Raw genomic sequence first — 16763 nt, forward strand, 5'->3', positions numbered from 1 at the left:
GGGAAGGCTGTGGGGTCAGATGGGGGATTTGTGGCCCCAGAGTGGGAGGAGACCTGCCTTCCAACACACTGGATCCCCAACCCTGGGCCAAATCAGCCACCAAGGGGGCTTTAAGCAGGTGAGTTTTGGCTGCACTGGGGTTTGCACATCCTGTAGCATGCAGTTTTCAGCATGCTGGGTTTTCACTCCATCTCATCCCTCTGGAAAGAGGAACTCATGGCTCAGTGCTCCTGAGGGAGCAGGCTGCTGCAAACAGGGAGCTGCAAATGTGACTGAGGGTGTTCTCTTCCAGATCCAGTGGGAGCACTGGCTGCTGAGCTCCACATGAAGCTGCTCAGGCTCTGCTGGCTGGGCTGCAGCTCCTGGCACCAGCACAGGCTTGTGTCAATCCAGTGCGGCCAGCGAGTATTACAGAACAAGTCAGAAGTATGCTCAGCAAACCACAGGCTTAAAAATAAGGGAAAACATATTTCCTCTCCTCACCAAGGTGGGAGAAGATAGTGTTTCCTCAGGCTTCGCTCTGCTAGCACAGTGAGGTGGGCTCTAGCTGGTGTTTAAAGTGAAGCCAAAGCCAAACAGCCTCATTTGGGAGGGTGGGCTGGGGCCACCCACACAGAGAAACCTTTGTGCTCACGAGCAGCAAGTCAGGAGCAGGCCAGATATACAGGTGAGTATTTTCATGGGTCTGATGCACAACTGCCACATTGTGACAATTAACACTTCTGTACCACTCTTTTCCCCTCTTCTTTTACCCTTTGATCAGGTGAAATAATTTCCTAGTCTTGCTACTTTCCTATTATCCTATTTACTAGTTAATAAAAGTTACCTTGGATGTTTTGCAAAGGATGTTTTAACAGTTTTTGTTTTTTAATCCAGACCTTCAGCACCAAAAGAGGACAACATTATGAGGATAAGTGGTTTATATGCCAAGAGCCTTTTTTTTTAATTGATAGACTATTAGGTTTTGAAGGATTGTTTACAGATTATTTATCATAGTCTCTGGTGTCCAATTCCAGTATCAAGAAGATGGACTGCAAATCCTTAATTATACTTGCATGTCCTTTATGTGTTAAGAACCCATAAAACAAAGCACATGCATGCTTCAGGCTTGTAATAGTTTGATGAAGATTTCTAAATTTTTCAAGCTGCCAGTCCATTTCAAAAGATGGATTACTTCTCTTAGGGTTTCATCTTCCTAATTATTTCTGTCCTGATTACGTAACCACCCCGTATTTTTCCTCCTGCCCCTGAGCAGCACCCAGAGTTCAAGGGAGATGTGTTACTGCTTAGCACGCAGGTGGCAGGCAGCGATGGCTGTACCTGCAGGAAGATGTCCTTAGGGTGGGACATGGTGCACAAAGCCCAGGGACACCTCCACAGCCCCGGTGTTTGTGCAGGTGCCAGGCAGACACGAGCACAAAAAGGCATTGTCCACTCACGTGGGTTTCATACTAAGCTTTCTGCAACCCAAACCTATCGTGTAGCAGGAAGGACAAAACCATAATGATAGTAATCACTGTGCTTAGGGTGCTTACACCTCCCAGCTGGAGAAAAGTCACCTATTTGACTGCAGAATTTAGGTTGGAAAAGACCTTTCAGGTCATCGAGTATAACCACTAACCCAGCATTGTCAGCCCACCTATAAACCATGTCCCTAAGCACCACAGCTACACGGCTTTTAAATACCTCCAGGGATGGTGATTCAGCCACAACACCCTGAGGTTCTGCTGCCCCCATCTTTCAGCTGGACTCTGCAGGAATGATGGGCAGCATTTCAAGTGAGACTTGGGAGCAGAAAGCTGTGTACTGGTTTCAAACCAGCCAAGGAAACTGGGAATGTCCAAGCAAGAGAGCTGCTCCCCAGCACAGCTACAGTTCAAAGAAAGCAGCAGTGTGACCTGAGCAGGTCCTGCAGCTGGCAGCCTGTGGCTCAAGGCTTGAAGGCACACGGATGCGTAGATCTCAAGGAGGGTTTTGTCTGGCCTGAGAGAAGGACAAGTGCTTTCTTCTCTGGATCAGTGGAAGTCTGCATGGCTAAGGGACAGGAATGACTGGCCCCACGTTCCAGCTGCCAGCAGGGCTGCCCTGACACAGAGTTTCACACCAACTCCAAAGTTCCCACATTAAAAAGTAAAATACAAGAACAAGAAAGCCTTTTTACTAGTACGACACTGCAGCTGGGATAAACTTCCACTGTTGATAAACATAGGCAGGGTTCTTAGTATTTTCTGCAGGAAGAAAAATTAGCCCTAACTGCCACACTTTTCCTCCTGCAGCAAGCCATGACATGGATCAAACAACACAGAAAGATGGTTTGAGATTTTAAGATTTTAAAGATTCCCTTTTCCCCCTTTCTCTCCCTGCCAATGAGTGGCCTTTATCAACATTACAGCTGGGTATTTCCTCTATTCCATCACAGCCCACACCTGACGTTCATTTTGGGAGGAAGGAGGAGTTACAGCAGGAGAAGCCTCCTGGCTGGGGGTGTGCTGGCTGCTGCTCTTGCCACTGCTTGCACCTTTCACCAGACCAGGTGGGAGGCCAAGGTGCCCACACTCAGGAGAGGGGGTGATGGCTGCTCCTCCTGGCTGTTGTGGTGCAGAGGGTGCAGAAGGCAAAGGGAGCAGCTCAGGGTACATCCTGGTGTGGGTTTGATGTGCCAAGATACAGCCAATCCAAACATCAGGGGCAAAAAGCGAGTTCAGATGGACACAGGTGCCCTGTCCTGATGGAGAGATGGGAAAGACTGAGCTGGATCAGAAGCCCAATTTATTGAGAATACAAAGGGTTTATATATGGTTTTATTGTTTTATTTTTTTAAATAAAACCATATTATTTATGGTTTTATTACATAGGAATTTTTTTGGCAGCAATTTCCCATTGGTTATACGTACTTCATGACATCAGTTGCCTGTTAATGATTACAAAGTCTCACATGTCTCTTGGACACTTCTCCTCCAGGTAGTAGCTATCTGTATCTGTCTCTCCCATGGTTTCTGTTTGATTTGGCCTATGATATCAGTTCCATTGTACCTCTGTCTTATCTCCCACAGTGCCCCACCCAGTGCTCTTTGAGGACAGCTGTGGGACCCGGTGCCTGGCTGGACCCTACACCTGCCCTGTCTGGGTACCCTGCACAGCAGACATGCTGCACTCCAGCTGATCCTGCAGCCCGGAGCACAGCCAGGACCTCCTGCACCGGCCTTGGAAAGCCCTGCCCTCCCAGCACAAGGAGAGGCCTTAAAGCAGTCAGGGATGGGGGAATGGAGGGGAGAGCGCAGGAGAGGAGCAAGGGGAGAGCGGGAGGGGAAGAACACTCCTCGCTGTCCAAGCCTCAGGGTCCTCCTCTTCCACCCTGCCAGAAAGTACTGTTTGTTTCCAGTGGATGAATTGCAGCCCCTGCACCTGTGGTTATCAGCTTCAATATATTTTAAATTTAACCTGCATCATCTATTCATACATCCAGCAGAGAAATACGTTTTTTTCCAGCCTCAGGGCGGGGGCAGCAGCCCAGGAGAGGGAAGCAGGGTTGGCTGGGGAAGCTTTACAGCCAGGCTGATGATCCAATTAAGCCAACAAAGCCCCCCAGTGATGTGATCTGAGGGTTCAGGAGCTGGGAGTAAAGAGGGAACTGTGGCAGAAGGCAAAGCCAAGCAAACATATGGAATAAGTTATGGGGGAGACGGCTGAGGCAAAGTGCAGAAATGAGTTCAAGAGATGCCTGTGTTTTTCTCAAGAGAAGGAAAAGGATTCGAGGGGGTCTGCTTGAAAAAGCAGGAAGGGGGGATTAAGATAAAGCCAAAAGATGGAAGCCTGCTGTGCTGCCTGGCCTTTACTTGTTCCCAGAGTGCATTTTTTGCCTTCTTTTTTTCTTTGCCTTTTCATTTGACTGCAGCAGGTATTAATGTAATTAAAAGATGCAGGAACTACTGGAGAGATCAGCAGTAAGTTAAGGGCACACAGAAGGGAGTAGGAGTGGGAGCTACCTAGCAACCGATGTACAGGAGCCAGTAAAATGTACAGATAGGCAACATCCAGGGGAAGAAAAACAATGCCCAGAACCACGAGAGACAAGCTTAGATATTGCATCCCCAAAGTTCTGCAGAGGAGTGAGCGGGAGAACTGACGGCCATGCAGTGAGCTGAAGGATGTCCAACCAGCCCCAGGGTCCTGGCACAAATCCTAACCTGCCCCCAGCTCTCTGTTGCAGTGGCCTTGTGGCACAGCTTGGCCATCTCTGGGTGCTGGGCAGTGCTTCTGTAACACCTGGGGGAGGACCCAGCTGCCCTGGCTCACCTGGCTGGCATGGTGGTGGCAGGTGGAGGAGCTGAGAACATAAGTGGGTGGCTGACAGGGCAGCAGGAGTGAGCCTGGGAAAAACCCTGTCTATAAGGAGAAGGGCGATTTTGGCCTCTGTGTAATCCTCAGGGTTTACACCACCAGGAGAAGCCTGTCTGGGGGCTCCAAAACCCCACCTCAGCGGGGCTGAGCTGTGGAAGGAGAGGAAGCTGGTCTGCAGAGAGTGTCCCTGCTATGCTTTGACCTGCTTAAGAGCTTTTTATAAAACTTATTTACAGTTAGAGCCATGCGACCTTTTATTTCAGGCAAGACCTCATGTTTGATCCTGTAATTGTGGCAAGATTTGTATTTTAAAGAATACAGTGTTACAGAAAATGACACTGGAGAAGCGCTCATCCTCTGTCTCACTGTGCTTTTGGGAAAGACGGGAGCCTTTCTCCAGCAAGCCAACACACTGTTTCCTTTTTGAACCTTAAGTTCATATTTTTATTATTTGATGTAAAACTTGTTTGGCTTCAAAGCATGGTGAATTTTCCCAAAAGGTCAGGCAAAACTGGACAAGCTGTCTTTTAAGTCACCAAGCTTAAAAAAAATATCACTTACTCCACTTTTAAGACTTGCCTTGAGTATCCTTTCTTTGATGTGGGACTTTGTTTACTTGACTGTTGTTACTGTACGACAGAGTTTTTCACCCAGGCGAAAAGAGTTGAGAAGCTATTTCTAAAAAAAATATGGCATAATTAAAGAGTTGAGGGGAAAAGAGTGAGAAAGAAGTTTTATCCCTCCTGAGGCTGGTTGCTGCTGCTGTCTCTCCCAGTGTCACGTGTCACCTTGCCATGGGCTTTCTCCCAGGCCCTGGGCAGAAGCAGCTGTGGGACTGAAAACGAGGGCTAGAGCTCTAATGCACTTTTCAGGACTCAACCCCACCCTTATTTTTATTTATTTATAGGTATTTATATATTTTTTATTTCTATATTTTACATGCTGCTCCATATTAACACTGGTAGCTTCTGCCTTGACTCCCCCTTGACTCTTGCAACATTAAAAATAAGTGCATTCATGCTTGCAAGATCAGGGACTTGTTTTAAAGTAATGGATTTGTTGCAGAATTACAGCTAACTAGCTGTGTCTTCTGCAAAAAAAATTTTTTTTTTTAAATTTGGTTATGCTGGTTTTTGAGTTTCAGGCCATTAAAAATTACCCAGAATGTACAGTCACTCAGTAGCAGCTTCATAGATAAGGATTTAATTATAAGCCCTGCACTCACTTATACTCTTTGAATACCAAATGTATTTTGTGATTGCTTTCAGAGCACACTATTTTTTTTCCCCAGAAATTTGAAGGCAATTGAGCAATTTTACAGTCTGGAGTCCTGATTCAGCAGCCTTCCCTGTTCAGCAAAGAAATGATGTGCTTAATTCCAATGGGACTTGGGCATATGCCTAATTGGGACCAATGTTTAAGATCACATTAAAATTAATATCTTGATTTTTGTACCATTTTTGTGCCCCTGTGTGGAACAAAATTTGCTTCCATGACTCAAACTTTTATAGGAAGAGGGTTTCGTTAAATCTCCACTTGGTTGCAGATGTTCTTGTAGGTACTGCACAAAGCCCAGAAGGTTTAATGGAAACAGTAGTTGGTATGTAAAATACTTTGAATATGTCCTGTGTATTACAGCTTATGTATGTATGTATGATGTTTGAATACCATGTATGTATTCAAAGGAGGAGGAAGAGAAAAGGAGCCTTTGGAGATGCCCCTGGGGGGTTTAGCTGAGCAGTTCAGCATAAGGATAGCTGAGAGCAGGCTCGTAGCTGGAAATTTTCCCTGGTTGATGACAGCTTCCAGCTTCTCTCTGTTGTGGGGGTGATGTGTTTTGGAATTTTTTTTATGTGTGTGCGTGTGTTTTTGGGTTTGTGTTTGGGTGGGGTTTTCTTGCTTTTGTTTTTGCAGCATGCCTTGCTTTCTTTTGCCTTCCCTGTCTCACATCACAATTCTTGGAGAGTTAGCACCCACTGACTGTGTTGGAGACCCAGGTTCCAGTGCAAGCTCTGGTCAGCTAAAAGACTTGAACTCAGTCTTTCTTTGTCCTAATCATTTGGCTACTGGCCAGGCAGGCCTGATATTATATCTTCCTCCAGCTCTGGCTTTAGGCAGAAATTCCATCCTTTTCTCGGTGAAAGTTTATAGCAGCTGCTGTTCTTCTGGGGAACAAATCAGATCTGATGAGTTTGCACTGTCTCATGGAAAAGCCATTTTATTCAAAAATTTCTCAGCAAGCCAGAGTCAGCACGCTGGGCTTCTCCCAGAGCCCTGGATGATGCATGATCTGCAGGCACTGGGGACTGTGCTGAGCTGCCAACACCCTCTGACCTGGGGGTGACTGGAGAGCAGGAGCCCTGCCCCTGAGATCAGCCCTTTTTCCTGCTTTCTCATCCACTGGGATCAGGAGAGGAAAGGGTGATGGCAAACAGCTCCTGGAGAATATGTGGGGAGCATCGTGATCATTTAGGCAGGATGGGTTAAACAAACACTTGTGTGCTAAGCCCTCAGTGCTGCTGGCACGTGTGTGGGGGCACAAATAAAGGTGTGAGGGGTGTCCAGAGAATGCACAGGGCAAATGGCTCCAGCAGCTGTGTCCTGCTTCCATCAGCTCCTCAGCCTCACTGGAGAAAGGGGTGACCAGCCAAGGGACAGCACTGGGTTACAGGTATGGTCAAGAGGGAGAGTGCAGCAGGTAAGAGGACCTCCCACTCAGACTGGAGCTGTGATCTTGCACTCCTGCACATTAAAGGGCAGATAAACTTCACCTGAATTTTCCCCAGCAGGATTTTTTATTATTTTTTTTCACCAGTGTGAAAGATAACTCCCCCTAAATCTTGACTTTGTGAAACCAAAATGCTTATGGGCCATTTCAAATTGCAGATTCCTTTGTGCCTCTGTTGTTTGTGACTTGTCACAGAGAGAAAGATGAGGACAGGACTCTGGAAGGGCTGGATCCCTCTGATCCTGAAGTGCTCCAGCTGCACAGCTTCACTCCACGCATGTTCATCCTCCCTCTTCCCTTCCTGTTGGGGCACCAGCAAACTGAGCTGAAGTCCCATGAGGCTTCCCATGTAGGAACACAGCTCTGAACCCACATATCACCCCAGAGCCACAACATCCTCATCCAGCAGCCCCTGTGCTGCAAGTGCCAATGCCCATATCTCGTGTGCAAGTTTGCTGTGTGCTGGGTCTTGGGCTCTTTCAGAGCATCCTGCTCACTGAAGGCCTTGCCATTAGGCCCCTAAATCACAGAGCATCTCCCTAGCATCTGCTCAGATCAGGAGAGTGCACTGCTGCCCAGCTCATTTAATGCCTCTTCCCCTGGAGGACTTCAAGCTTTGAGGGGCTGGACACGTGGCAGTCCCCATGGAAGTACCCAAGGTAAACTCCTCTCCATTCCAGCCCCTTGGTGAAAGCCCAGCTGTGGACAGCAATGGACGAAAGAGCAGCTTTTCTTTGGGGAAGTTATTGCCAGCACGTTCTACTCTGCTGTACTGCAAGGTAGTACCTGGATATTAAATAAAGAGTGTGGAGGTTTCCTCACCATTACAATAACACTGCAAACTGCTATGTTATTTATTGTAATATCATTTTTTGCCAAGGGCTTTAGCTCATCTATTGGTCGTTAGAAGCAGAAGCGTTTGCAAAACAGTTTAAAAAAAAAACCATCTTGCACTGTTATTCCTCGGCTTCCATTTCCAAGCACTCTACCTCAGGAACACGGTGAGACTGCCTGCACACAAAACACTGCCAGATGTAGAAAGCAAACGAGCTGAGAAAACGAAATGCTTTTTATCATTTCTTTCAGCTAGAGTAATCGTATGTGTTACTCAGAACAATTGCAGGAATGAAATTTCCAGAGAGAATGTGATTTAGCTGAATTTCAAATTCCCTTTTTCTCCTTCAAATTCCTTTTTGCCTGGGACGTTGTTTTGGCTGGGGGTTTTTTTCACACTAGCTGGAACTTGTGCCTGTGGATAGTCATCCTGGAAGGTCTCTTGGGCTTTCCATGATACGAACAACCCCAAAACACCAGCTCTGCCCGTCACCCACTTTCTTCTTTGGCAGCAGCCTGTGCCGCAGCCGCTGGGAGCAAACAGCCCCGGCGCCGGCGTTCGCGGCGTGTTTGCTCTGCTCCCGCGCCGAGCAATCCATGCGCAATTGCAGAATATTTGGAGGAAGGGCAGAAATGAGGGTCAGGACCCCGCAGCCCACGTCGGCCAGCTGGCCCTGCCGCTTTTACGTGACGTGAATCGGCAGCGAGCCCGGCCCCAGCCCGGCGGGGGAAGGCGCGGGGTGCACGGGGAGCGGGAAGCGCCGGGGCGATCCCGGCGGATGGCGCTCCCAGGGCAGCGGGATGCTCCGCTGAGCAAGGCCGGCACAAACCTGCCCGGCCCCTGTGTCTGTCAGCAGCTCTGGCTACCGGCTTTTGTCATTCAGATGACGATGTCCCCGCGCTCGCACCGTTATTGGGCTCTTAATATTTAGCAGCCTGTCAGGCAGCTTTAATTAGTTTTTCTCTGGAGTGGTCTGTGGTTTGGGGGCTGCTGCAAGAGGCATTTGCAGAGGTTCAAATGCAAGGCAGTTCAGGCTTAAATGCGCGGGATCGTGGGATTAAAAGCAGTGTTAAAAATGTGCCCTTTGCGATAGCCTGGCAGCTCGGGCGCTGGTGAATGCACGCAGCTGATGCAGGGAAGCAGCAGAGCCGCAGCAGCACACACAGCCGAGCAGGGGGTGCCCCCCAACCCCTGTGTCCCACACTGTGCGAGCCCCCCAGTCCCCACACACACAGGCAACTCTCCCCAGAACACGCTCCAGCCCCAGATGCAGATCAAACGCCCAGCTCTGCCCCACAGAGGACACTCAGACCCCAGACCAGCACCCTGGCCTTGCTCTGCCCCTTTGCTTGCTTCCCCCTGCCCAACCATCAGCTTCCCTACCTCACTCCATGGGCCCTCCACTCTCCACTCCCCCAGTCCACTACCCCTTTCACTGGCCCCAGGAACAGCCAGGATAACACCTTAAAACCCATTTGCCTTAATTTTGTCTGTTCCAAATCTACCATAAACTTTGCACTCCCCCAACCCCCACCCCTGATATGTCCTATACATCCTGTATGTCCCATCCATTCCAGAACAATGACACTGGGTAGAGTGGCCATGTGCTTGTGCACAACCCAGGAATAACCCTGCCACAACCTAGGGTGGGCCCGTGAGCCAGAAATAATAATTCCAAATATTTTAAGCAGCCAGAGGAGACTGGCTGAGATAAAATGTCAGCGCTCCTGGGGAATTCCCTGCCAGCACAAACAATATGAATTACAGAATCAGTAACACAAAAAGTATCATTAACTGTTCTGGCCCTGCAAAAATAGGCTGTGTCTCAGCAGTCCAAAGGCAGCATAGGGTGGTTTGAGAAGGGCAGGACTGGTGGCACAGGGGTACGGCTGAAAAGAAGCCAATTAGTGGTTTTGTTCATGGCTTTTGTGGTGTTTCATGACCTCCCTGGTGGTGCATATTCTTCAGGGGTCGGGTTGACCTGGATTGCCGGGATTCAGATGTTAATTTTACTTTCGATGGGATGGAAGAAATGGCCAGCCTGGCTTTGAGAATGAGCATTGCTTCTCAGCAGGTCAGAAAGACAGCTTGGCACTCAAGGAAGAAGTGGCCTGCCCTGGCTGTTTCTAAACTTAAGGCAAGCTTACAGTAGTCAGAGTAGCTAATTACATCAGATTTCGAATATTTAATGAAAAAAAATCCTGGTATGGAACAGCACTGGCTTTCCTCATGTTTCTCAGTCCATGATCATTCCTGTACCATGAAATTCCCACTCTGCCAGACAGAGGGTGATTGGTACAGGCTGGCTTCTCAGTGCAGCAGAGGTGAAAGCTGCACAGATATTTAACAGTAATAACCCCAACATTTGAGCACTTTGCAGATATTTACTGCAGGCAGCAATATCTCAGTTCTACAGACAGAGAGTTTAACAGAGACAAGGATAACCTGAATTGCCCAAGGTCCCAGAGGAGAAGCATGGTATGATATCAGAGCTAGTACTCTTCACCTTACAGACCCATGCAAATCCTGTTAGACAAAACCCTTCTACACTGAAAGAAGTCTCTCTTTGGGGGAAACCAGTGATCCAACTCTGTCCTGTGTCCATTTGGCAAATTGCTTCTCACACCCTATGAACTCCTTTTGAAATCTGTCCTGAACCCCCGTGGTTCTAAATGTTTATCAGTTCCAGGTGACCGCTAGTCAGAAGTATTTTTAAAACTTGTCAGGAATGAATCATATATTTTTAAAATGCTGGAATATTCAACAAGATAAAACCCACTTGCTTAGAGACTTCTTGTGCAGCTAATCAGCTCAGTAATGCATCGTTTTGATAGAAAGCTCTCCCCTCTTTTCTTGGTAAACATGGCACACATTATTCATTTCTGCAAGCTGATGTTAAATAAGGGAAACGTGCTGCAGATGGAGTGGTTTCCTGTGCTGCTGATTTGATTCAGGCAGTTTTCAGATGACAAGATCTCAGAGGGATGTGGTGACTACCTGTAGGGGTTACCAGCAGTCCTGCCACTGCCTGCCTTGATGTCCTTGGTGTCACCACTTGGCCCAAGTTCACTAATTTTAGGCTTCAGGAAGGGCTGTGGGGTTTACAGATTAGGCTTTCTACGCGACTCCCATGCTGTGGGAAAAGGTCAACAGCAAAATCTTGTGTGGATCCACCAAGCTTCTGGACTTGTAACACAGAGGCAAACAGAGGGGATCCAGGCAGGCAGGATTAGCCAGCAAACACACCCAGCTGTGATGTAGGAAGAGCCAGAGGATGGGAGTTTGCGGGCGAACACACTGGCACAGCTTAATCGGATGTTCATTCCAAGGAGGGAAGGAGCTGGCTGCAGCCTGCGAAGGATGCTGGCAGCAAGGAGAGGCAGGGATCCACTCCCCAATCTGCTCTGCAGAGAGCCAGGATGCGATTTGGGGTGTAAAGCTGCATTAGTGTCCAAAGTGCTGCTTGGCTCACACAGGAATCCTTTGTGTCCTTAATGAAGGGAAAAAGCAGGGCTTTATTCTGAAGCTTTGTGTATAATCAGATGCCATGTTGTAAGGCTCTGGAAAACACACCAGAAATAATAATTGGGAGGAAATAAAAGGTTTAGTTCAAAACAGTGTGTGATTTAAATAAGAAGTGAAAAAGAAAGTGCGCAGGATTTGAGCATCGGAAGAATGAACTTTTAATTCATTTGCATTGAGATTACAGGGGGAGGGGCAGCATTTAAACTGGTATAAAAAACTAGTTTAGATGTAAATGAGAGATAATGGTCTTTGGTAAGGAAATAAGCAGGGGGATGAACTTTGGCCATCAGGAGCCCGAAGAAAGTCCTGGCGTTGTCGCTGGAGCTGGAAGCCCCAGATGCAGTAATTAGCAATGAGTTTGCAGATCTCAGCACTGGTGGAACAAAAGGGCATCGCTGTGGAGCTGGGCTGCCAGCTGGGAGAAGGGGAGGTGAGCTGGCATGCCACAAGGGTTCATTACCCAGCAGTTTGCAGAGGGAAAAAGAAAAGATCCGAGGCTGCAGCCTGGGGCAGGCATAAAAGCAATCTAGGGTTTTTGGGGTTTAACAGTTCCCAGAGCCCTGGCATTTTCAGCTGAAAAATTCCCTCAGCAACTGAGCCAAAGGGTCGGGATTTTTCAATAGGTCTTGCAATGCCCGTGGAGACAAGTGCTGCTATTCTTTAACCCTTAAAGGTTCAGTTGATTAGTTTGGAGCAGGGAGGTACACTGTTGGAGAGATGTGATTTGGTTTGTAATCATCCATGCGCCTGTGCTCACCTCCTCGAGAAGGAAGGAGGAGTAGGAAACAGATCACAAGTCCCTGCCTGCTGCAGCCATGCTGCTTCTTTCTCCCCTCAGCCCAGGACAGTGCTTGCTGCACAGGCAAAATTACGGCCCACGTGCATCCCACATCCTGCACGGGTGTCATTAGCCAAAGTTTGGCCTGAGATCTGAGGTTTGTTACTGGTATTATTTGTATTTATTGGAGAAGAGCTGGTCCTAGTTTGCTCTGGGAAAAGCCCAGTCCTCCCCACAGGGTCCTTCAGCTCATGCAGGAATTGATTGATCTGCTTATTACTATCGTGTGGTTATTATTATTTAATTGCTCTCAAGGATTGGCCTCCCTGGAATGCAGTGTTTGTTTCTGCTGAGGCCATCATGGCCCAAATCCTCCAACCCAGGATGGCAGCTCCTGGCATAGCAACCCCCCTGCTTGAGAAAGAATGTGCCTCTGCTCCCTTCCCTGTGAGTGGTGCAGAGCCTTCACTACAGGCACAGCTGATGAATGCTGCTTGTTGCCACCTCCCCACGGCCCGCCTAATCCCAGCCAGATTTGTTACAGATTTACATGCAGAGTGACCTGGTTTCTGGGTCCTGTCAGAGAAAAAATAACTCTGTTGTCATCTGAGTGATGCATGAGGCAGGCAGCCCCCAGGTCAGGCCCAGGCTTCACGTTCCCAGGACTGGTGGAAGAATGAGAATTAGCCTTCTGCTCCTGTGCCACTGCACTTAACACCCCTTATGGCACCTAAATACAGCTGGGGGTTCCATCAGCCAAAGATTCCAAACCCTCACAACATCCCTGAGCAAGTCCTCATCCCTCACGCCAGGTTTTCACTCACATTTTGCAAGTACCACCCTTTTTTTTCGTTTCTTACCAACATGTATCAAGCAAAGTCCTGAAGCCCACCACAAGGATCACTCCTCTCCCTTCCTCCCTTCTCCATGCTATTCCCATTTCTCTGCAGCACTACCTTGCAGCTCCTCTGCCCACGCTGTGCCCTCAGCCACTGCCACACTACTCCGAGGTCACTGCTCGTGCCCCACTCCTCCATGAGCCCGTGTGTGAGCAGGAGGGAAGGGAAATAGGCTTGCCGCAGTCTTCTGCAGCTGCTCAGAGCTCCAAGCAGCTCTGGCTTTGCACCTTGGGTGCCAGGTCCCACTCCTGCTGATGGAGGCTAGAAAGCATTTCTGTGTCACTGCAAAAGGCACAGAGAGCCCTGGCAGGGGTGTCCCCAGGGGGAGGAGGAGCAAAGGAGGAATCTCTCCTCTCTTCTGTACACCTTCCCAAACCTGGACTGGGAGACATCTCAGTGTAAACCTGAGGCTGGAGCCCGGGCCCCAGCATGGGGCAGGTCACATCCAGCAGGAGGGAGCTCCACGCCCATGGGTTCAGCAGAGCCCAGCGTGGGGAGCCACAGGCTGCAGCACTGTGTTTTCAGTGGAGTGTGAGAAGGAGGCATAAGGCCATAACCCTCTGCCAGCAGAGCTGGGGAGGGCTCTTCCAGATATGTAGTCCCTTCCCTGACACCCATGCCCCAGCATGTGCCTGAGCAAGCTGTTTGGTCTCTGCGGCTGGCAGTGTGCCATATGGCACCCCCAGCCTTGGGCAGAGAGATATCTCTGCTTCAGCCCAAGGTTTGCCAGCAAGCTGCTGGCTGAAAACACAGAAGGGAATGGAGAATTGATATTTCAAATGCAGAGGTGAATGGAGGAAAAGCATGAGTCCCTCCTCGAAAGAGCAACATGCTAACATGGGCAGCAACCATCTGTGCACCGTGCTGGCTGGCCTGCCCCGGGCAGCGTGCAGCTGGCACTGCCAGGGGCACAGCTCCACTGCGCCCTGCCGCACTGGGGTTTTTTTAATTTCCCTTTTACTGAAGAAACTGCAGACGTTCCCAGCCAGATTCACTGCTGGCATCGCCCTTAGCCATGGCTAGAGCAATGCCAGGAGCAGATTCAGCTCCAGGATTTGACTGTCTTCCAAAATGTGAATCAGCACCGGGAAAAGCCACTAAGGTAGGATCCTCCTGGTGTGGAGCAGTGTGAGCTACTGCACCAGAGCTGACACAGCTGGGGGAAGGGAAAGGCCATGGATGAGAGTAGAGGGGAGCGTAGGCAGGGGAGGGCTGTGCATGCTGCAGAGCTGTTTGTAATAACCACTCTTAAAATGCTGCACTGTATGGATTGGGATTGCAGGTGTTTCCCATACCTGTCATGTAAAGCTCTGCTAATTTGGCAGCATTATAATCGGCTTTTTCTCCCTCGCTTTGCTTTTCCCAGCAAGAGAATTCTGGATCAGCACACCCAGTTTACATGACACTTCACACCCCTCCCTCTTTGGGAAGAGCAGGCAATCTTCAGTCTGGAAGACAGAGCTTGTTTGGAACCCACGTCTAATTCCCAGAAACCCAGAGCTGAGCACTCACTGCCCAAGCTCAGGGGAAGCTTGCGCCAAGATGGGACATGCTGCATTTGTTGACCTCTGTCCCCCCCCTCGTCCTCTCTCTCATTGTCCAGGGGTTTTTACGCAATTGAGAAGTGCTTTGTCATCCAGCAGGTCAGAGACCAGTCCTTTGTAGCTGAGAAATCTCAGAGCCATTAGAACTGCCAGCCAAATTTCCCCCTTCACTCCAGCACAGGTCTTGTCCCTCACTGCTAAGAGGACAGTGACTCACACAGATTTGTCCAGCTCTGGTGCAGGGCAGCCCCTGCCTCCCCCTGGCCTCTTTGCCCATCACTGATTTTCATTTCCAAGCTGTCTCTTGATTGCTAGTTTAAAAATTCCCCACAGCCATTTCTAATGCGTCTCAGGTATAATCTCTCCAGGGAGGCTGCGCCCCTCACCACACGCTCCCTGAGCTCCTGGAAAGGCTGGGCTGATTGCATTCATGCATCACTGTGCAAACCTACCTATTGCCACTTCCCTCCTGGGAGGATTTCTCTGTCTGCAGGAGGATCCCTGCGGAGAGGAGGGCAGGGGAGGGATGAGCAGGGGAACGGTGGCGTCACCCCTGGCTGCTGGGGGCATGTGCAAGGCTGCTGGAGCAGGGGCAAAGGACACGCTGAGGAAGGAGGAGAAAAAACAGATAAAAAGGAAACAGCTCAGGTCCTTTCTTCATGTCTCAAGTGGGCTACATCACCTATCCACATCCCAAGTGAGTGCACACCTGGCCACACTTTGCTCAATATGTAAAAAATAGACAGATCTCTTGCATGTCTGTCCCCTGCCTGGGGCTGAGAGCACATCTGCCAACACAGTTTCCATAGAGGGTGCCACAGAAAGGGAGCCTGTGGCCATCCTCTGTTGGGGGCACAGCAGGGCAAAAGCAAAGCTCTAAATAACCTCCTGAACTCGGGGCCTCACAGCAAACTCTCCTCCTGCCCCAAAGGCAGCATGGGCACCATTTGGAGGCTCTGCAGCCACCCCCAAAATAACTCCAAGGCATCCCCCCACCACAGCTGCACATCTATCCTCACCACCAGCACAGGCACACCCCCCTGCTGGTCCCATCCCGCTCCTCAATTTTTATCCAACAGCTGCTCTGCCGCGCAGGAGTGAGCCGGAGGAACCGCTGCCTTTCAGCTGCCTCCTGGAGAGACCTCCCAACTTGTAAATTTTCCAGCTAATCGTGTCCCAGTAGAGAGGACACTCAAAATCAGCAGTGCCCAGCGCTCTGGAGCAGCACAACCCCCTGTGGGTACGAGTAATCCTTCAGAAGAGCATCCAGGGGAGAGGGGGGTGCTTTTCCCTGTGTTCTCCGTTTGCCAACCGCCAGCCTGTGATGGCTCTTCCAGCGTCACTGTTATCACCATTCCTTTTCCAGAGGCAATTAGCCTGCTTCCCCTGCTGTTTGCACAGGCCTCACAGGCAGCAATAGGGAGGCAGAAAGATGGGAAGTTAAACATGACTGCAGAGCTACAAAATCAACAGGAGGACAGCAGGGGCTGGGTGTTGCCTGAAATGGATGTAAAGCCCGTTTTCTTTCATTCAGCAACAGATTGATTCCCAGCCCAGGGAGAGCTGCTGGCTGTAGGTCAAATGGCACATTGTCTGCTCACCATTGGGCTTTTGCTCTGCCAAAACCAGCTTTTATCAAGAGTGATAACAGACATCCTGGGTCTGGGAAGCAGCAGTCCTGTGACACTGCTCCCCTGCAGGACACAGGTGACGGTTCCCACATGCTTGTGGAACATGGGGCAGTGGTGACCCTGTCCAAGGGCCATTGGGTTCCATGGCATTGGGCTGTGCTGTCAGATTTCAGCACAAGCTGCCCTTAGGCAGTCTGCACCTCCTCAGTCAAAATGTCCCTCCAGCCCCTCTGTCTTCCTTCTGGAGTGTGGGTGGGTTTGGGAACCAGTGGGAGAGGTCCAGCACGGTACTGAGGTGACTCTTTGCACTTTTGTTTTCTGTTTTGCTACATTTTGTTTTCCTGCTGTCATCCTTGCCAGAACCCATACCATAAAATACAAGAAATTACCTGGATCCATGCTGACTCCTTCCCAGTCCCACTCCCACTGTAAGAAGCAGCTGAGTTTTGCCTGAATTTTAAGATTATTCCTTGGTTTTGTTA

Source organism: Onychostruthus taczanowskii, unplaced genomic scaffold (genome assembly GCF_017590055.1).
Source record: "Onychostruthus taczanowskii isolate IOZ18803 unplaced genomic scaffold, ASM1759005v1 scaffold17, whole genome shotgun sequence".
Lineage (NCBI taxonomy): Eukaryota > Metazoa > Chordata > Aves > Passeriformes > Passeridae > Onychostruthus > Onychostruthus taczanowskii.